The sequence below is a fragment of the Sus scrofa genome, chromosome 9 (genome assembly GCF_054392235.1).
Source record: "Sus scrofa isolate SSC_HxYL_T2T_F1_AM1 chromosome 9, Sscrofa_HxYL_maternal_Yorkshire_Landrace_v2.0, whole genome shotgun sequence".
NCBI classification, from domain to species: Eukaryota; Metazoa; Chordata; class Mammalia; order Artiodactyla; family Suidae; genus Sus; species Sus scrofa.
Window position 1 is genome coordinate 122,365,564 of NC_139391.1, and position 21,519 is coordinate 122,387,082.

The 21,519-nt window shown below is 45.9% G+C and overlaps 1 protein-coding gene and 1 long non-coding RNA gene across 16 annotated transcripts in view; one reads left to right on the plus strand and one right to left on the minus strand.

Annotated features, from left to right (window-relative positions):
- LOC102162878 (uncharacterized) overlaps positions 1-21,519 on the plus strand; it is a 462,928-nt gene that overhangs the window by 317,079 nt on the left and 124,330 nt on the right. The window contains exon 7 of one of the 6 annotated variants that reach the window (XR_014816292.1): positions 19,592-21,433. The exons of the other annotated variants lie outside the window; for them this stretch is intronic. This is a non-coding gene — a long non-coding RNA (uncharacterized LOC102162878). Of the gene's footprint in view, positions 1-19,591; positions 21,434-21,519 lie in introns of those variants that run through there. 6 annotated transcript variants of the gene reach the window in all.
- The window catches only part of TNR (tenascin R), a 416,877-nt gene that overhangs the window by 191,766 nt on the left and 203,592 nt on the right, over positions 1-21,519 (minus strand). For 7 of the 10 annotated variants that reach the window (XM_021063666.2, XM_013989629.3, XM_084977655.1 and 4 more), the window contains one exon: positions 6,683-6,783. The exons of the other annotated variants lie outside the window; for them this stretch is intronic. The gene's annotated coding sequence lies outside the window, so the exon portion shown is untranslated. The remainder of the gene's footprint in view (positions 1-6,682; positions 6,784-21,519) is intronic. 10 annotated transcript variants of the gene reach the window in all.

Here is a 21,519-nt window from a genome sequence, read left to right on the forward strand (position 1 = left end):
CTCGGCAATTCTCTGTCTCTTCAGACAGCAGATTTCTCAATATTTGTACATGGCTTTCATATTCAATCAATGCAATCATCTGTTCCCTCCTTTCAACCGCTTCCCTTGCCTGGGGAGGTGAGCGCCACGCGGTGCCTCTGCCGCCTTGTGTGTGTTAGAGAACACTTGTTTACTAGGTCCCTAAAATCTAGAGAACTCAGAAGATAGTGGGGCATTCTGGGATAATAAAAATAATGGGGGAGAAAAAATAAAAATTTATCAGCTTGTTTACACAATTATGCAAATGATGAGCACTTATACATGGCTGATTCCTCAATTATTCATGGTTTGAAGCTCTTGAAAATTCAATTAAACTAAATAACCTTTTTCTTCGGCTCTTATTCTGAGCAAGGTAGTGTACTTTGAGGAAGGGGAGACAAAGACACAATTTGATGAGAAAAATCAGAGGAATAGGCAGATGACTAAAGCACATGTTGAGTGAGGGCTCTAAGAAAAGCACACTAGATGCCCTGAGGGTTTAAAGCAGGAAGATGAAGGGCTGTTTGAGTGAAGGGTGGATTCCTAGAGGATGGAGGAGACTGTGCTGGCATGCCCTCTTCATCCCCAGACCAGCCTCCCTCTTATCTGGGTGATGAGAGGGCTTCATAGCAGATCTCCCCACCTCTAATTGCTGCTTCCCAGGGATCTTTCCACAAGGCAATCTGATTGTGTCACTCACTCCCTGGCTGTGACCCCTGCAATGTCTGCAGGAAACAAAGTTTCTCAGGATCAGAGTTCCCGTTGTAGCTCAGCAGTAATGAACCTGACTAGCATCCATGAGGATGTGGGTTTGACCCCTGGCCTTGCTCATGGGTCTGGCATTGCTGTGAGCTGCAGCTTAAGTCACAGGTGCACCTTGGATCCCACCCCTAGCCTGGAGAATTTCCATATGATGCAGGTGTGGCCCTAAAAAAAAAAAAAAAAATTTCTCAGGATCTCACAGTAAAGATGAAAGTTCTGCTGTGCTCTGAAGCCTCAACCCAGAGCTTGTCTAGCTGTCGTGCACACAATACTATCTACCTGTTGGGCAGGCTCAGTGGCTCCAATGACCTTGCCCATGATGCCCCTTCTGCCTGCACTGACCTCCACTTCTCTCCTTTTCTCTCCTTTCCTGGGTTCCCCATTTGTCTGGAGCACTCCTGTGGCATATTCCTTGCAGCCTCCTGCCTCCGGGACAGGGTCGCTGCTTCTCATCCTGCCTGTCTATAGGACACGGCACCGTCATCCCACTTGTCACATGCTTTGTAATTCGGGGAGGGGATAAGCATGCTTGCCTGCCTTACATGAGTGTGTTCTCCTTATGGTCAGGATCCAGACGGCGGGCATGGCACATAGTATGTGCTCCATGCATGTTTGTTGAATTAAGTTGAATATGTTGCTTGGGTGGGTAGGAGGCACCGTTGGCCGTGGGATTATAGAGTGACAATGAGGGGAGATGTGAATGTGGACTATTCTTTCGCAGAGTTTGGGATACAAGAAAGTGATAGTCCTGAAACCAAGGGAGAGCTGTTTTTATTGTTTGCTGGTTTGAATGGAGACCAAGTCTTGTTTATAAACAGAAGGGGAAGAACATAGAGAAAGTGAGAGGAGCTATGAGTGAATAAAGAAGCCATGCCTGGATGAAGGCTCTGGAGGAGGTGATGGGGAAGGGCTCCATGGAAGAGTGAGCCTTGGCAAGGAGCTGGGACACTTCCTCTCCAGAGAGAGAGGATGAAGCAAGCCAGGGAGGAGGACCGACAGAGGCCTCTGGGGAGGAGAGGAGCAAAACTAAGCAACTCTCTTCTGATGTGGCCCCCGACTTGGCAAAGGGAGAGGTGAGCTTGAGGGTAACCCGCCAGCTGACACGCCCAATACCAGTGCATTTTCACCTGTAATCTGCCAGAGGTTGAGAGAAGGCACAAAGACACAGGGTACTTTAATGGGCAGCAGCCTCTTCAATACTGTGCTCTTGATGAAAGGCTTTCACCACTGAATGGGGTGCTTAAATGGCCACGCAGCAGGGCTGGCAGGGCAGAGCATGGAGGTACCACGGAGACCCCTCTCTCCCCGCTCCCCTTTCCCCTCCTTGCGAGGCAGCATTGGAGCCTAGGTGAGTGTGTCCTGGCCAAGGCTCCTCTGAGGTTTGGCAGAGAGGTCCATCCTGTCAGCCTGGAGCCCTGCTTTGCTGCTGCTCCTCTTCGTCTGTTTTTTTTTTTTTTCTTTTTGGCCATGCCCACAACATGCAAAAGTTTCCAGGCCAGGGATTGAACCTGCACCACAGTAGTGACCCAAGCCACAGCAGTGACAATGCTGGATCCTTAACCCGCTGAGCTACCAGGGAACTCCACATCTCTGTTTTTGTGAGGCAGCTGGAACTGCCATTCATGGTTCCATCTGTAGTTTCTGCTTGAATCTACTCAAGCCACAGTTTAGACAGATTACAGGTGTTTTCTTCCTGAAACCCCCTCAAGGTCCCTGAAGGCTGGGTGAGTCTGGGACTCTTAGGGCCAGAGCAGGAGATGTGAATCAACCCACGGCTATATCCAGGCTCAGGCTCTCCTGACCACTCCTAGCTGGCTCTTTGGACATCTTAGCTCCACTTCAGGGAAATAGGGTGGCGAATGGTCTTTTCCCAGTGGAATGCAAAGGCAGGGTTTAAGCTCAAGTTTGGCTTCTTGTGAAAGGCTCTAGGAGCAGCTGTTTCTGGTGAGCGTTCCAAAAGGATGCTTACAGTCAGGGGCACTCCTGCGCTGACTGCCTCCCTCAGAAGGGCAAGCCTTGTTTTTAAAAGCCTCCAACTTTCTTTCTAAGGCCAGACACGGCTCTAGTTTGGTTGGGGGGAAAGATGGGGGAGAGAAGACAACGGAGTTGTTGTTTATTTTTTTATAAGGAGACATTTATCTCAACACGGAACCATCTGTTCCTGTTCACCTAGGGTGGGGTTCCCACTCCACCCCTCCCATTCTGTTTTTAACTTTTTCGAAAACTTAAGGAGGAGGGTTAAATTGGAAGGCAAGTGGTATTCTTCCCAGCACTGAGCCCACCTGCGAGAGTTACAGACGGAGCAGAGCATCTAAACAGAGATATAACATTCATACTTCTGACCTTGTGTATTAGTCTCAGCAAAAGTCAGGTATTAACAACATCTGTATGGAATTATAAATGGCCAAAGAGTAGTTGCTCGATAAAGGTTTGTTGCCTCGAACTGAAAGTTATCACAGAGTGCGGGAGTACAGAGAGAAGTTTTCCCACAGATTACCTACATAATTACCTGTTCTAATAATTCTGTGCCTGGTCCCTACCTTATCTTCCTTGAAAATGCATGACCAAGGAGACACATTTACACACAGAATCCTAGACCTTTAGAGACGAAAGAGACTTCATAGACGCACACATACCCAGTCAGGCTGCAGAAAGATGTGTTTGCAAACTTGTCTGCCATCCAGAGCCGTCAGGAAGCTGGGAGCTCAGCTCCCCAAATATCACATTTATCTCAATTTGGCAAGAAGCTGAAAGCCTATCTGGGGCCATTTAAATTCTGATGTTATTAAGGACTCATCTAATCAGCTTTTAAAATAAGCTGCTTTCAAATGCATGGGGAATGAAGGTAGGGCAGCCACAGGCGGAGTAAGACAGTTCACACCAGCCTGGTGACTGTACCTCTGTTCCAATAAGAAGAACCAGGAGGGACCTGCTGGCCTTTCAGTTTGGTAACTTCTGCAAATGCAACAGCAAACCTCACTGGTGAACAGCTATTTATAGGTACACGGGGGAGAGGGCCATTCTGGACAATCCATGCTCTTCTGTGAGGTCAGTTGTACACATGTGACAAGACTTGGCAGAGAAAGACACACTGTGCCAGGAGGTGAGATTTAGTCATCAGAGCAGCTGGTGCTCCTGAGAGCGACCTCTGAATGCTGCATCCGTAGACTTCAGAGAAGCTCCATCCTCAGGAGGGCCAGCAGGATCCACCAACCCTCCTGTACCCACCCAACAGTTGTTAGCTGGCTTCAGGGTAGGCCCCTTATATCCAGCTGCAGCTTGACTCTCCCTGGACCCAGGAACTTGGGTCAGCTAAGTTGGGTCAGCACTGAAGGGAGCTTAATCCCGCATGTTCATGGCTCTGATGTGGTTTAGGATTACAACTCTGATTCTGACACCAATTCCAAAGTGTGGGTTTCCCACTACCACCAAGCAATTATTTGACAGCAGTTGGTTGTCGTACCATTCAGCTCAGTTCTGACACTGTCTACCCGGAGATGGAGCATCAGATTCCACAGGTTGAGAGTGCAGTCCCACAAGACTGCCCTTCACATCAGTGCCAATCACCAGTCCAGGTTGTCACCTGTGCTTCCAACCCACAACACCCTCCTCCAGTTCTGTTAATTTGCTAGAGCAACTTGCAGAACTCAGGACTCACTAGATTACTGATTTACTATTAAGAATATTAAAGGGAACAAATCAACAGCCATTTGAAGTTACACACAGGGGTGGTCCCAAACAAAGCATTTCAAAAGAGCTTCTGTCCCCATGGGTTTTGGGGTCCAGCATGGTGGCATGAGGAGGCATACTATCTCCCCCACCCAGAAGCTCTCAGAACCCCTTCCTTTTGGATTTTTATGGAAGCTTCATTAAATAGACAGTATTGATTGAACCACTGGCCACTGGTGATTGAACTCAACGGCTAAGCCCTCTCTCTCCTCCAAAAGTCAGGTAGTGGCGGTAGGACTGAAAGTTCCAAGCCTCTAATCACATGATCAGTTCGCCTGGCAGCCAGCCCCCATTCTTAGGAGAGTTCCAAAAATCACCTCATCAACAAACTCAGATGTGGTTGAAAGGAGTTTGCTATGAATATCAAAACACCTGTACCGCTCTTATCGCTTTGGAAATTTCAAGGGTTTTAGGAGCTCTGTGCCAGAAACGGGACAAAGACCAAATATGTATTTCTTATCATAAATCACAACATGGCTGAGATCATCCCAGGCCCTGTGCTCTTCCTGAGTGTTCTCTGACTGGCCTATGGACTGACTCCACAGAGAGGATTGGGGCAGGGTCCTCATTTCTGTAGTGAGGCTGCCCCCAGACACGATGAGCTGTCTTCAGCAGTTACCTCCTACACACACACCACCATCTGCTTCCGCACATGGACTTCTCAGATCCCTCCCCACCCCTGGGCTCCTTCTTTCCTCCTTCCGACCCCTCCGTCAGATATCATCATCCAACAGGGCTAAATGAAAACCTGTGGCTGTTCTTGCCAAGCTCGTAATTTGTCTCACAATCAAACCAATATTCCTTGAATACGTATTCAACATCGATCTGGAGAATGAAAGCATGCCACATCCCACTGAACCCACCTTATTCAGAAGTCAGTTTAGGGATCAACTGTTTTTATTTGAACGTTTCTTTAAGCAGTTGGGGGTTGGGAGAGTTTAATCTTCCACTGCAAATCAAACATCCTTTTAGCTACATAAGTACTCTCTCCGAGTAGAAAGGTAAAATGTCTCAGTCTTAATAGCTAGCCTTAGTTGCTGTCCAGATGGTCCACCTTATTCAAACCCTGCTTAGTTGCAGAGAACTTGATCTCAGCCAGCTGTTAACCTAGGAGCACCAAGTTAACCAGTTCACTCTTGGGTGTGAATGGCTGGCTGCCAACTTAGGGCAATGAAGTCTCTTGTGAGTTTGTACATTCAAATGGGTTTGAAATGGCCTGGGGTACTTTGTAGTCAAGTGTCCCCAAGTAAGGCAGGATGTCACTGAGTGTATTCTGGGTTAATTCAAATGCAGGGCTTCATCAAACCTGTCTTATTGCCCTGTAAGTGCCATGGTAGATCACGAGAACATCATGAGTCTGAGGAATGAAATGAGTTTTTCCTGAACAAACTTTAGCAATTTTATGAACAAATAGAGAAGGTTGGTGGATATTTTATCACTGTTGTGTACAGTTAAAAAAAAAAAGGCCACACCTGTTTGAAAATTTCCCAATTTGGTGCATCAAGTTTGCATGCCAAGAAAAGTTATTAAAGGAGCAAAATATTCACTGTGCCTGTCAACTCTGTGAATCCTGAGCGCCTTCTCCCGCAGATCATTTTTTAAAGGTTATTTTTTCAACCTGAAAATTCTTTAGACATATATATGCAGTATGAAAAAGGAATTAGGAAAGCTTTTAAATTAGAAGAAATAAAACGACAGGTTTTTCCTCTAGCCATATAAAATAGTTATGGATAGAGATAAAGAGATGGATATTTTTTCATAATACTTTATTAGAGGTTTTGGAACTCTAGAAATTTTAAAGTCAGGCTGGTGAATAATTTAGCAGTGATTCACGCAGACTCAGAGTGGGTAGGGTTGGGCTGGTATCCAGTCCAGCCTCTTGGAGGGGCTGAGCACAGTAATGTACTTTTATGACCAACTACGTTATGAAATGCATTTCAGGAATATTTTATGAGAAGCCAAAACCTTGGTGCCCAGTTTCTCCGGCTTTTCCTGAGACAGCAGGAAACCCAGGGGAGCTGGCCCTCTTGACCACCTCTTTGCAAAGAGACTATCCCTCAGGCTGTTGTTGCAGTGACAGAGTCTCAGATCCCCGGGAATATGCAGTCACAAGTGAAAGCCTCAAACTGGCCATTGCAATGATGGATGGTAAAAGGTTCACAGAAAATGGTACCTTTACTGATGGTGTCTTGGATGTTGTCTCTCTCCCGCACGTTCTTTGATCCTAATGCCCAAAGAGATGTGGCCTCTGAGCAGTTGTGATGATGTGGCTGCCTGAAACAGGAACAAGAGAGGGAAGAAATGTGTTTATGGTTTCAGAATAAGGAAACTTGATTTCCCTTTCCATCTCAGCTGCCACATCTCTATTTTAATAAACTTGGAGGAGTAACATGGATTTCTAAGGAAAACTGTTATTTATTGTTACTGTTTCCTCTCCTGAGACTTCCATTTATTTCATTACTTTTCTTTTATTCATTCAATCGCTTTGCAATGAGGTGGTAAATATTTAAGGTAAGATTTCTACAGAAGGATTATAAATCCACATATGTGTTTTATGTAGCAAATCTATTTTGAGATCTTTGAAGGTGGCTGGGGTTCCATGCTGAGATGAGCTGATTATGACAAATGCTTGTCACTTCCTCCATGAAGCCTATCATTCCCACTAAACTGAAGCCCCTCTTACGTTCATCCTATCCATGGCTCTCAGTGCCTTCCTGTGTCGCAGAAGTCACCACCATGTAAGCCTCTTCATTTGTGCTGTTCTCACTGTGGACTCTCAACTCCTCAAGGGCAGATTCTCTGACCCAAGCACATTGCCAGCACAGAAAAGCTCCATAAATACTTTTTGAGAAAATGAATGCATGACAAAGAATAATTTTCTCAGGTTAGAGACACTAGCCATGGCAGCAGTGACATCTCTTGCAAAAGGGGAGCTTCTGTGTCAGCAATGTGTCAGTCTCTTTAAACACAGCTCCTCTGCAAAACTCAGACCCTACACAATTCCCATGGATCATCCCATATTCCATAGCCCAGAGATAATGCCTTCCAAGGTTTGCTTCCCGCAAACCCTTCTGAGCCTTCTCCAAAGTGGACACTGAGCCACACGGACCTCGTTTACAGGCGTCTAAAGAGGCTACTTAAAAATCAAGTAGCGCCAAGGGAGAAAAGAGCAGACCTTTGGCTAAGGTGTAGGCTTGCTCATCTAAGCTGTTTCTGAATAAATTAACCTGCCCTAGAGGACCCCATGGAGCCTGGGAATTGGAGGAAAGATCATTTAGTTCTGGAAAGGCAAATCGATTTCATCTCTGGGGAATACTCCAGAATATCAGCAGGGCAGTGGCTGCCTGGAGAACCAGGCTAGGATTCTGCAGCTGCGTCATTGGGAAGGAGGGTGGTTTTCAAGGGGTTTGCCAATGCCCATGGTGGGGAAGTGCTGGATGTGATGTGAATACCAGGTCCTTTCCTCCTCTAAATCTAATCTGGAGGCTGCTTACCAAATGAAAACTTGGCAGATCTTTTGGACAGTATAATTTGGACAGCAACCGCCCCAAATTTGTAGCTATGTTACTGTCAGTTAACTCTGATATTAGAAAATTTCCATGGAATTAAAACACTCCCTCTCTTTTTTGTTTCCACCCCACTGACCCTTTTATTTTTCATCTCATCTTCGAGGTGGTGACCTCATTCTTGGGAAGAATACAATCTCTTTAGAACCAACAAAGTCAAAAGTCATCAAAAGTGTTAGTGAAATCTCCTGTTTAATTCATTCAACACTGACACCTTCAATTCAGCATGCTATTTTATTATTATTTCTCCAACTAGATATAGGCTCAGTCATTCATTCATTCAACTCACATAAGTTTGTTCATTGTATTTTAAAAATCTTTCTTACTCCTGAAATTATGAAAGTGATAATTGCTCATTGTAATAAGTGAATCTATAGGAAGATGTATCCAGAAAAAGCTAATAATTTCCCTCCAGCCTCAGCCCCTTGATGTAATGTTTTAATAGACGAGTATGTGTCTTTCCACACTGTCGTAAGTCCAATTCCCAGGAAACAGCCTGAGACAGATTAAGCACCCTGAAGGCTTCCTGGGACAACTCTTATGGGGAGTATAGGAAGCAACATTGGCTGGAGGGGCCTCTGGAGCTGTCCTGCATTGCCTCACCAGTCTTTGGAGGTGGGCTGTCCCCGGGGAGAGGGTGAGCACAACCTTGGGCAAAGCAGCTCCCTTTGGCTGAGGGTGAAGCCCAGAGGGGAACTCAGCTGGGAGTGATGGCAGCTAAGGCTCCCAGCAGCTGGGGGCTGAGTGTCTCAGCTGGGTGCTGCCAGGCAGCACCCACCAAATATATCCTCCCTCACACTAATTTACACCCAATTATGCATATACCTACAGACATAGGGATATATTTGTTTATAGTTTTTAACTAAAATACTCTGCAGCTTGTTTTGACTTAACCTAAAAACATCATTATCTTCCCCCAAATTTATTTATGCACACACATGTGAACCTTTACAGAAAGATCATAGTCTACATCTAGGCTTTTTTAGTGCAGTGTTTTTTTTGTTTGTTTTTTTTGGTTTGTTTTTTTTTTTCTTCTCGGTTGCTTTCCTCTCTCTACCTTCTCTCCTTCTTGTGCTGTCCGTATTACAGGCTGACAGCATGGGATTGTAGACTTTTGTACTTTCCTTCATGTACAGATAACCACATATACACATATGTGACTACGGACAGATGCACTGATTTAGTGTTTTAGTCATTGGCAGCAACTATTTATTAAGCGCCTTCCGAATGCCCAGGTCAGCACCAGGCAATGAAGATACAAGAAGAGGACACAGCCTCTGCCCACAAGGAGATCCTGCCTGTGGAGGCCAGAGATCTGGAACTGGCAGTTATGATAGGGATAAAGTAGGATAATTAAGTAGTCAGTATAAAAATCCCACGAGGGGATTAAAGACAGAAAGGGAATTTTGAGGGATTTGAGGAGACTGTTGTAAGCTAATGACCACTCGAGAAAAGAATCTAGTAACCTAGCAATGATCTACTCTACCTCAAAGGAAGACCAGGTGCATCTAATCACCAGACACACTCAAGCCACAAACCCAATAGTTAGAACAGAAAACGATAGATATGGGGTCTGAATCTTGTTACCTGAAGTCAGAGAGTTAAGAGTCCTTGAAGAGTAGCATCTCAGCATTTAGCCAAGACATAAATATAGGGGAAAGGGGAAAAACTAGGTGAAAGGGTACCTTATACATGAGATGAATGACCATATTTTAATGTATGTTACCACCTTTTGCTAATATGCATATAATTTAAATAGCGCCATGACAGTTCCAGTTAAACCATATAGGGTCAAAGGAGGAACTAATGATATAAGCCTTGATATTTACCCAAAATAGAGGGAGAAGGTGGTCTTCTCTCCTCCATACTTGTTCCTGATTATAAAAATGTAGCCCTCTTGGTTCTTGGGCTGCTATATTCCTTTGCCAGTCCACTGTGTCTCTCACAAGCATCCTATACTAATAAGCTCACTCTTGGCCTGTCACTTTGCCTCACGCTGAATTCTTTCTGCGATGAGACAAAAGAACCTGAGCTTCAGTAAGTCCTGACACCAGGTGAGCAGGTTCAATTAAAAGACAATGGGTTCAAGTCTCCTAAGTCAGGGATCGTGGGTTCAAGTCCTACTTGGAGGTGGGGTGGATTCAAGTCCAGCATGTGGATTTGAGTGCCAACCTGAGTTTTGGCTGGGTTCAAGTCCTGCCCAAGTAGGACTGCAATTTCTGTTATAACGGAGGGGAGTTCACTTACAGAGGCATGCACCAAACACATGGTGCTATTTATTTTTTTTTAATTTTGTTGTCTTTTTAGGGCCAAACCCATGGCATATGAAGGTTCCCAGGCTAGGGGTTGAATCGGAGCTGTTGCCGCTGGACTATACCACAGCTGCCTCAACGCTAGATCCGAGCCGCGTCTTTGACCTACACCACAGCTCACGGCAACACCAGATCCTTAACCCACTGAGCAAGGCCAGGGATCGAACCTGCAACTTCATGGTTCCTAGTCGGGTTCGTTTCCGCTGCACCATGACAGCAATTCCCCACAGTGCTATTTAGAGCATTAAAACTGGAAGCTGGGGCTCTTATGTTCTAGTCCTGTGCTCTTTTCCATTTAACTAGGGTTTTAAAAAAAAAGGGGGGGGGAGTTCCCATTGTGGCTCAGCAGGTTAAGAACCCAACATAGCGTGCATGAGAATGTGGCCTTGCTCAGTGGGTTAAGGATCCAGTATTGCCGCAAGCCGCAGCATAGGTCCCAGATGTGTCTGGGATCTGGTGGTGTTGTGGCTGTGGCGTAGGCCGGGAGCTACAGCTCCAGTTTGACCCCTAGCCTGGAACTTCCGTATACCATAAGCGCAGCCATGAAAAAGAAAGAAAGAAAAAAAGGTTTCAAACTGTGGACTGAGTAAGAGCCACCCTGAATTCAAGCCAGTATGTGCCGATCTTCCTGAAATCATGAGCGCGTTTATTAGGGGAGCTTGTAGCGAACCTACCATACTGGCCCTTGTGATAGAATATGCACGACCTCACTAATAGATCCATTTAATTTGATTCACAAGCCTTACAACCCTGAATAGATCACACAAAGGCCTTATCTTGGAGTAGATTTTCATATAATTAGTGACGAGGCAAAGAATTCTTATAATGCAAGTAGATGCTGGCGTGTCGCGTGTCGCGGTATGGGCCCCTATTCCTGTGGTCACAAGTTGCAAAGGCAAATCTGTGAGCAGAGATAAATGTCCAGTGCAGAGTTCATGCTCCAAGTCTTTTTAGCTTACGTACTTCTAGGAGGGGCCAGGGACGGGGACGTGGAACCACAGGGGATGCACTCAAGATAAAAGAGCATGGCGACCTGACACCCCAGCAACTTTGCAAAACCGCGTGTTCTCCCTGCCCCTTCCCTTAATCCACCCCTTGCCTGAACTTTCCCTCTTAGTGCCCAATATTTCTTTCACAGCCGTGTTCTAGGGGTCACCTTATAAAAGCTCATATTCAAAAAAGAAAACAACCGTTTTTCCTACAAAGCATGTCCAGAAAACGTGCTTTCTATTTTCTTTCCTCATCAAATGTTGATTCCCTCATCTACTGGTTGTGAGTTCAGGAAGACGAGGGCCGGGCTTCGACTCTGTCATGTGGGCTCCAGCCCCTGATTGTGCAGACGGGATTGGAGGGCCCGGCAGACCAGAGAGTGCAGCTAGAAGGCCCTGTTGACTCTACACACTGATTTTCTCCAAAGTCGCATGCTGCTTCCCCTTTGCCAAGGTGAAGCATGGGCAGAAGTAAGATGCCTCTAGGCTTTAGATATAACATCCAAAACCTGCAGAGGTTTCAGACTTCACAGCAACAGTCCATTTTGATATTGAGCATAAACGTGGATGGTTTTGGTTTGTTTACTGCAAATTGCTGGCAATGGTTCAGGAATAGCCATGTGATTGCAAGGCTGCTGATCAGCTCTAGACAGAACTATCCAATAGGCTGAAGCACTGTCGGTTCATATTTTTTCTTAATTCTCACAGCAGTCAGTTGCTGAAAATGGATCAGATGGGGAATGGCCAACAAATTGTACTTAGTCATTTTAATGAGAAAATGGGAAATTTAGGCACCTATTGGTGGTACGACCCATATCCAGCTCCTGAATGCACACAGTCTCCTAATAGAATGGACCTAGAATGACTATTATTTGGGGCTCCTACCTTCAGGCATACAAATGTGAGTGTTTCCTGGAAGGATTTCTTTGACCTATTGTTATTGCACTTCCAAAGGAAGTGAAAAGTTCATGAATGCTCAATTCATTACCTATTGCTGCATAACACATTACCCCCAAACTCAGAGGCTGAAAACAATACCTATTTATTATTTCTTGGTTTCTGTGGGTTAGGAGTTCAGAAGTGGTTTGTCTGGGTGGTCCTGGTCCAGGATGTCCCACAAAGCATCCTTTAGGATGTTAACGGGGTTGTCGTCATCTGAAGACTTGTTAGGGTTGGAGGATCTGATTCTAAGATGACCCACTTAGGTGATCTGGTCATTGCAGGAGGCCTTCCCCACATGGCCTCTGTTGGGCTGCTTGAGTGTCTTCAAGCATGGCAGCTGGCTTCCCCTAGAGTGAGCCATCTGAGAGAGAGCCAGGTGGAAGCTACAGTGTCTTTGAGGACCTGCCTTAGTGCATTTCTGCAATATCCTATTGGTTACACAGATTAGCCTTACTTAATGTGGGAGGAGACAACACAAGAGTAAGAATCCTAGACAGCAAGGATTAATTGTGGGGAAATCTTGAAGGATAGCTAATGCCTGTTCACCTTAGTAATAGTAAAGGCCTAGATGAAAACATTTGTTTCTTTCTTCTTCTTCTTCTTTTTTTTTTTTTTTTTTTTTGTCTTTTTAGGGCCACACCCATGGCATATGGAGATTCCTAGGCTAGGGGTCAAAATGGAGCTGTAGCCGCCAGCCTACACCACAGCCACAGCAATGCCAGATCTGAGCTGCATCTGCGACTTACACCACAGCTCACGTCAATGCTGGATCCTTAACCCACTGAGGGAGGCCAGGGATCGAACCTGCACCCTCATGGATGCTAGTCAGATTCATTTCCCCTGAGCCATGACAGGAACTCCCATTTCTGTTTCTTGTATCTCCATGGGACAACAAATGAAAAAGCATGAAATCGGGCTTAAATTCTAGTTCCTATCAGCTACACGCTTTTGGAAAAGATATGTATCCACTCCCTCTAAGGATTCCGTTTCTAATCTGTAAAATGGGGATAATAATATTCCCTTACAGGACTGCTGTGGGTATTAGGATTACCTTAGATAATATGTGTAAAAGGCTTGGCTGTGTGTGGCAAAAGGTAGGAACACAAAACTTGTTCCTTCCTCTCCCTTTCCAACTCAGAGTCAGCCTCTCCCCAGCTGGCCACCTTCTGCCCTTGGCTTTCAGACCAAAAGAGAGGCTCAACCTTGGCTGTTGTGGTTTCTTTTTCCCTGAGGAAGATTCGCTGAGGCTTCATAAAGTCAGAATGTATGAGAGCCACTGCAGTTCTTTCATATCTCAATTAGCAATTAATTAAGTTGAGGTGCGGGTGCCTGGGATATCTGACAGACAGGCTCAATAATTATCTTTTATCATTATTACTAATGGAAAATATGGCCAGGGTGGTTCAAGATTTCCCAGAATCTCAGGTTTAATTGAATGACCCAGTGGAGAATCAAAACGAACAGGCTGCCCTTTCCACATTGTTTTATTAAAAAACATTTTGAAATTTGGCAGTGCCTTGCTCTCAGGAGCTTTTGCTGGCCTGTTATCTTGGGCTGTGGTCTTTAACTAGCCTTAGCGAAAGCAGGGTGTGCCGACTCAGGGGTTGCAGGGTCCCCTCAGGAAAGCACACAATCGCATTTTGAAGACAATGTCAGCAGCATTTCAGTAAGAACCCCCTTCTCCCTATGGAAGGTCTCTGGAGGTCAGAAAAGGACACTGGTCCAAGGTCTGAGCTGCAGAAGAGAAGGGAGGTGCTTTTCCCCATGTTGCTGTAATGACATTGGCCCAAGTGTCCCAGAAGTTCCATCCACAAGGGACAGCAAGACCCTAATTTGGTGATGCTTTCACAACCTCATGGTCATACAGGAGGGTTGGCATGTCGGGGGTCCAGGAAACGGGCCACTGCTTGGAGGGCTCGTGGGGTTAGGTCTTTGGGAGATCTTGGGGAAAGTAAGCTAGGGACTGGCCTCCTCTGTGTTCTGATTCACAGGGCACTGATTCCCATAGGTGTTGATTCCCAGGGTCTAGACAAGCCGTTCCAAGCCTTCGGTCTTCTAGAGTTAACTTGGGACAGCTAGACATATACAAACGATCCTTTCACCCCAGAGAGAGTTGTACAGTACGGCCGCAAGGGGTCATCTGGGGCAACATAAAGGTCCTTCTCTGCCCGGACACGTGGGTTTGTATAGATTGTATAATACCTCTTAGATTCAGTGCTGCCTCATTATCATGATTTCTAAATGGGCCATCTCAGTGAACCCCCACTCTGCCTGCACGTGTCAGGGATCTGATCTGAACATCTGGCACGTTTGAGCAGAGTCATTTGGTATCCCTCACCAAGTAGGTAATTTCCATTGTAATTCACGATTCTGACTTGAGATAATCCATCAGGTCTAATGAGAGATCTGAGATCAGTGTAAGAGCTCCTATGAGTTGTGCTGGAAGGTTCTGGCATGTCCTCCGGGGTGCAGGGTCACCCTGATCTGTTTCTTGACACTTTGCTCTGTCTATAGATGGCTGTGCTGCAAAGATCCAGGACTCCTTTGCTATCATTGGGCTTCATATAGTTTCTGGCCTACATTCATGCTACTTTGGCTTGGTTCTTTACTGACCATTCTCTGTGCCTTGATGGCCTCTGGGTGGAACTGCAATCTAATCACCCTGGTGGGGCGGATTCAGTCCATGAAAATGGATTAGCAATGAGTTCTGTGTCTTCAAAGTAAAACTACTACACCAAGTGTTAGCACAGATGCTCTCTTGGTCATTACTTTTTTTTTTGCGTTTTAGGGCCTCATGTGTGGCATATGGAAGTTCCAGGCTAGGGGTCAAATTGTAGCTGCAGCTGCTGGCCTACACCACAGCCACAGCAACATAGGATCTGACCCTTGTCTGTGACCTACATCACAGCTCACAGCAATGTTGGATCCTTAACCCAGGGATCGAACCCTCATCCTCATGGATACTAGTCAGGTTTGTTACCACTGAGCCTCCTGGTCATATTTTTATTTATTTATTTTTGGTCATATTTTTAAATGTCCTCTGCTTTTTTCCACTTAATCTATGTTTCTTAACTTTTCAGCTATGTTTACATTTTGCTTTAGGTATGAGAAAATAAATGTGATTTTTTTAAATTTAGAAAGTATGGTTATAACTTATTTTATCAAATGTTGCAGCAGTGGTTCTTAGCTTGGGGTCCACAGAGAGTCCATGCAACTTAGGTGGAAAAATATTATGTCTTTCTTTTCACCAACTGTAACAAAAATTTAGCAATTCCTCTCATTTTGAACATGGGCAACGAGTCACAGCACTATTAGCAGTAGCTGTAATTCTGTCACCAATAGAAATCAGGGATATTTTTATATCTCATTACAGTTGTTGCAGATATGTTGAAATATTGTTTAAGCTTATTACTACTTCAAAATTACAGTAGTTATTCAACTTGCCAGCAGATCTTGTTATTTACTGTGTTAATAAAGATGCACATATATTACTATATGGCAAATTTAGTTGTTTTAGTATTTCTATATGACTGCATTTCAATAAAAATGCAGGTTCCTCTGTAATCCTATATATTTTATTTTCTACATTTAGACCATTATTCCGAGAAGGAATGCAGAGGCTGCCAAAAAGGTCTATGACATTAAAAAAAAAAAAAAAAAAAAAAAGAGGTTCATTAGCTCAGGCTTAGAAGCAGAACAAGGGAACTGGAGTGCATGTGGACCGCCATGGTCCAGGCCCTGGGCTTCCTGTGCATCGTCGTCCTGTCAAAGCCTCCCCTAAAAGCCTACAGGCAAAGTACTGCTATTACTCCCATTTCACAGTCAGGAAAATGAGGCGCAGGAGGTGAAATAACTCAGCTCCTAAGTGGCCAAGGCAGGCAGGATGCCTATGACCGCCTTTGTCCTGCCTTAAGTGCCCCAGATGGGTCCCTAATGAATGTGCTACCTCATGTGTTTGTGTATTCCCAAGCCAGGTGGAAACTGGTTGCCTGGGAGTTTGGTAGGGTGTGTCTGAACTTCCTAACTAGAGTGCAAATGCATCAAGGGCAGGGTCAGGGTCATTTTCCTTTATTTTTTCCCTCCAGAGCCCCCAAAGTCATGGAATTAAAGAATTATATTTCAAACGCTAGGCTGATTAGCAAATATTATGGAATTTGGGGCACTGAAGGCACGCCCCCTACCCCCGACCCCTGGGAGCTATGGCATGTATTTGGCCAATCTGGCCATTCTTGTATTGGGGTCCCCTCCCTAGCATCCACTCCGCCTCTTCCCAGCTCCACTCTTCCATTCCTACCTCTTGGTCCAGAGTCTCTCTGCATCTAAAGGGAGTGAGACATTCTGGTGGTCAGAGCGTGGCAGAGACAAATGCTTCATTACCCAGAGGCCGTGGGTGGACAGTCCTCAAGTGATCACCAAACTCAGGAGGGCGCCCCTTGGAGAACACTTAACTGGGACCTAATTACATTTGCTGGACATCAATCACCAGGGCAATTTCCTGCCTTAAGACATGTGCTCTCCGCGAGAGAAGCCAAAAATGAGGCCGAAAAAGGAAAGAGAAGGCTTTGGATCGAAGGCCAGCCCTGGCCCTTTCTTCACCTGATACACAGCCCCGCCTTGCCAGGGTGTGGACAGAGGCCAATATTTCTTCTCTTCTCTAAATGGCTCCTGTGGGGCGGTAATTGGCGAAGCTGATGCTGGGCCGGTAAAGGCCTGACCCTCTGGGCCAGAGGCTGAGTGTATTTTTTCTGACACCCTCTCAGGCCCTCCTCAAAGATGGCCGATTGCCCCTCAAAGGACCTGACCCAGAGGGCACATCTTCACAAGTGGCCCAGGAATCCCTGTCTTCTCTGAACACGTTCAATTTTAATTTGCTCGATATCATCATCTCCCTTGGATCTGCCATTAAGGGGGATCAGTGGCTGGAGTGATAAAAGGTCAGCTTCCCAGGCTTTTGATGAAGGGCTCTCCTCCGGGTCTGTTTGGCTATGAGCCAACCCCCAGCTGCTTCCCCATCAGCTGACAGGTGCACAGAGGGCACAGACTTGCACTATAAGCAGAAAACACAGACAGCACCTGAGTTCCTCGCCCTGGGCAGGGGCTTGGTCAGGCATCGCTGTAGACAAGGACCTGCTTCTGGGACCTGTGAGCAGGGCTGGGCAACAGGTGGGGAGGCTACCCAGTCAAACAGGAAATGGATTAAACCAAGGGTCCAGCGTAGATCCATGAAGACACTATTGTCATTTTGAATGGGATCATTGTTTTGGGGGGTGGAGGGTGTGGTGCTTAAACTGTCCAAGGTCACAATCTGGAAAACTAGAATATTTAGGAAATCTGTGCCTGAGCAAAATGCAGAAGGCAACGTGAGAGGTCAAGAGCTCAATTCATGTAGGAACTACCCAGGGAGTCAGGTACAAGGCCAGAACAATGCAAATGGGACCCACAGGCCACCCCAGGTTTGGGGTGTCCAAACTTGCTCTGCTCAGATGCTGACCCTGTGGGAAATGGGAAGAGGGGATAGCAGACTTAGACAGAGAGAGTGACCACCTGCCATGCAACTACAATGCCATTGTCCCTTGTAGCTTGAGCAGAATCTGATCCATAGCATGACCTGTGCAGGTAGGAGAGTTTAAGCCAGTGGATAGGAGCATTGATGGTGGACTGACATGAGGGAGTCCCTGGAAAATGCGGGTTTCTTTTCTTTAATTGGCATCTGAGTCTTCAAAACGTAAATGTCTATCCTGGTCTAGACAAAGATCGCTGTCTAGTTTTGTGCTTTTCAGAGTATGCTCCTGCCATTTTGGGTGAGTTGATCCTTCTTTGGGGAAGACCGTCCATGGTACTGCGGGGATTCACCCTTGGCCTCCACTGCCCTTGTCGTGGCACGCCCTCCCCAGCTTGGTGACCACCAAACACACATTTCCAAATGTTCCCCCCAACACACACATACCTAGGGGGGAGGCAGGCTCACCTCTGGTTAATCCAGCTTCTCCTGGCCAACTGGGAAGTTACTGAGCTTCCAGATGTTGGGTTTCTACTCAAGAGCCTGAGGCAGATTCTTGGGATGCTCCACAAATTTCAGCCTCATCAGAGCTGGCCTGTTCCCAGTGGTGGCGTTTCAGGGCAAAGCCCATTTGCATGGGCCAAGAAGAAAGCATGCTTTCAGCATTCTCACTTACTAACATCTATGTTTGAACTGACATTATGAGATCTTTGAAGGCATGAAGAGTGATTTTTTTCATCTTATCTCCCCAGGGAAGGCCTGAGGAATATGACAGTCTAGCTTTGAGAAGGCCAGAGGGATACTCCCAAACAGGATCCCACTCAGCTTTTTCCCATTGCACTCCTCTGCTTGTGCCCCGCCCCAGGAAAAGAAACAAAAAAAATTCCTGATCATTTATTATCTGCCAGAATTTTAAAAAGTCACTGAATAAGAAATGGTTCCTCCCCTGAAAGAAGCCCACAGTCCATGTGGGAGACACACTCATGCGTGTAGAGAGATATTTCTGTGTGGTTTCTTGTGTCCAGAGTCTAATGAGGCCTGAGCAAATCCCCAGGCACCCCGAGCATGGAGTCCGATGAGGCTCACAGCCGAGAAGAATCAGTGAAGATGGAAATGCTAGGGCTCAGACATGGAAAACACTGCCCCTTTCCAGAAAGAGAGAACCCATTGTACGGAAACCTGGTGGCTCCTAAATCTTTACTTGAGATTCATTTCCTCAGAGTGAGGTTGAAGACAAACATAGTGTCTCTCCAATTTACATCACTGAAACCTCACAGTTCTCTCAGAATGTGTCAGACCCAAGAAGGCCAAGCCATAGGCGGGCCAGTCGCTCATGCGTGTGACTAGCAGGTCTTCATCAAACCCTCCAAGTCCCTGTTTCCAAAACTCAGTTTCTAGCAATAGATTGATACTCTGGTGTTACTATTTGCCCTTCCCAGAGACATTAGCATTTAATTTATTTGTTTGTGTTTGTCTTTTTAGAGTCGCACTCACAGTCTGTAGAGGTTCCCAGGTTAGGGGTCGAATCGGAGCTGTAGCTGCCAGCCTATGCCACAGCCACAGCCATGCAGGATCCTAGCTTTGACTTTGACCTGCATCACAGCTCAGAGCAACACCAGATTCTTAACCCACTGAGTGAGGCCAGGGATTTGAACCCTCATCCTCACAGATACTAGTTGGGTTTGTTACTGCTGAGCCATAATGGGAATTCCCATTAGCATTTTAAATGAAAGTATAAGTCACTCACACTATAGCATGAATTAATCCCATCAGCTATTGGTCTAGGATACCAAGAGAGAAGAGGGACTTAAGGATTGCCATAGAGGACCTCAAAAGGATAATGGAACTATGGTAAGGCCATCAAAAGAAGAGACAGAGAAGACAAGTGAAATCTATCTCAAACTTTCTGTGCTTTGACAAAAAGGACAGCAAAAGAGGTACAGCTGGTGAACAGGTCTCATATAGAGGGGGAAGGGAACTGGAAAACTGGCTTTTGTTTTTTGGTTTTGTAGTCATACTATATTATTACCATGGCAATGCCCTCATCACCTAGTCCTTCCTCTCTTCACACTGACAGGTGCCACTCTGATAACAGAGGCACCCCCCAACCTCCCTGCCTTCAGTAGGTGTGGAAGAAATCTCAGGCTGTCTCCACCTCTCCCTGCAGCCAAGCATAGGGGTCACCCTCCTGAGGAATCACTGATTACATCCCTGCACAAAATGAATCAGAAAGGTAACCTTCTAGAATCATTCAGCTCCAGGGGTTGACTCAAATCTATGAATGGTGATGCCAGACTCCCAGGAGGGCCAGAAATACCAGAATCTGGGGGAAGGAAGGAAACGATTTTCAATTTCTTTCATTGGTCAACATTGCTGTAAAATTACCCAAAGCAGGTCCTGGTGCCCTCAAGAGAGCCGATGGCTGAGGAAAGAGCCTGGCCCTTAGCCCTGTTTGCTGAAGCAGCTGTTCCTGCCGGATGGACAGCCCCAGACTGCAGCCAGAGTGTTTAATCTCTTTAGGGGGCAAGCAAGGGCCCCAGTCCAGCCCAGAAAGCATAAAACTAGAAGTTTATCTTTGGCACCTTTCCCCTTTTACTGCACCTTTGTTCTGGTCCAGCATTCACTTCAAGTCTGCCGCTTCTCCCCATTCCCGGAGCTACTCACTTCGATTAGGGTCCTAGCATCTCTTGCCTGCCCCAGCTCCTCTCTCCCTCCTCCTCCCCCTATCCCTCCTCCCCCTATTTCTTCTCCTCATTGGGCTTCCTGCCTCCATTTTCAGCCTCCTTCCAACCCACTCTCCATTCCGCTCTCAGGAAATTTCTAAAGTAAATCCACTCAGGGTATCTCCCTTCTTAAACCTCTCAGAGATTCGGATGTGCCCACAGTGTTTCATGATCCAATCCTGCTTCCCTCCCTGACCTCTGCTCTTACTGCCACCCTTTCCTGCCCGCTCTCTTTCCTCCAACCAGGCTCCACTACTTGCATCTCCCAGCTCTCAAGCTCTCACTCTCTGGGCCTTTGTATCTGTTGTTCCATCTGCCCAGAAACTTCTGCCTGGTTAATATTTATCCTCTAGGATCACCTCCTCCAGGAAGACCTCCTAATACTCCAGGGCTGGTTTAAGTAACATTCTCTCTATCTCCTCTCCTTATACCACAAGCTCTCATAATAACCTTTCCAAGGTAAGTTGTAATTGCCCACATATGAGTCAACGTGTCCTCAGCATCTGGCTTTGACCTTGGCTGGTAGAAGAGGATCAATTAGCATCAAACCATAGCATGAACCCTCAATGGCCCTTGCAGCTCCCTGCTACCCACAGCTTGGAGAACTCAGTTCACTAGGTAAAGGGGAAATGCCCACATTAAATATTGCTGTTATACTGCTAGAAATTGTGTGCAGAGGGAAAACAAACAAGTGATTAAGTAATGGCAGGCAAGTATTTCACTAAGAGTCCTATCCAAATAAAATAACAGGAAAAGTGCCTTTCAGTACTGATTAACCACAGCTGAGAATTAAAGATCATTTGTAACAAATCATTACAGTCAACTGATTAAAAATGAATGAGTGTGTACAGAGAACCATTACTGAATCTAGAGCTGATAAAAAAAAAAAAAAGGACAGTTAAGGCACATTTAACACAAGACTCCCAACCTGTGTATGTGTCGCTGTGTGAAGCTGATTTACCATTTACACCAAGGAGG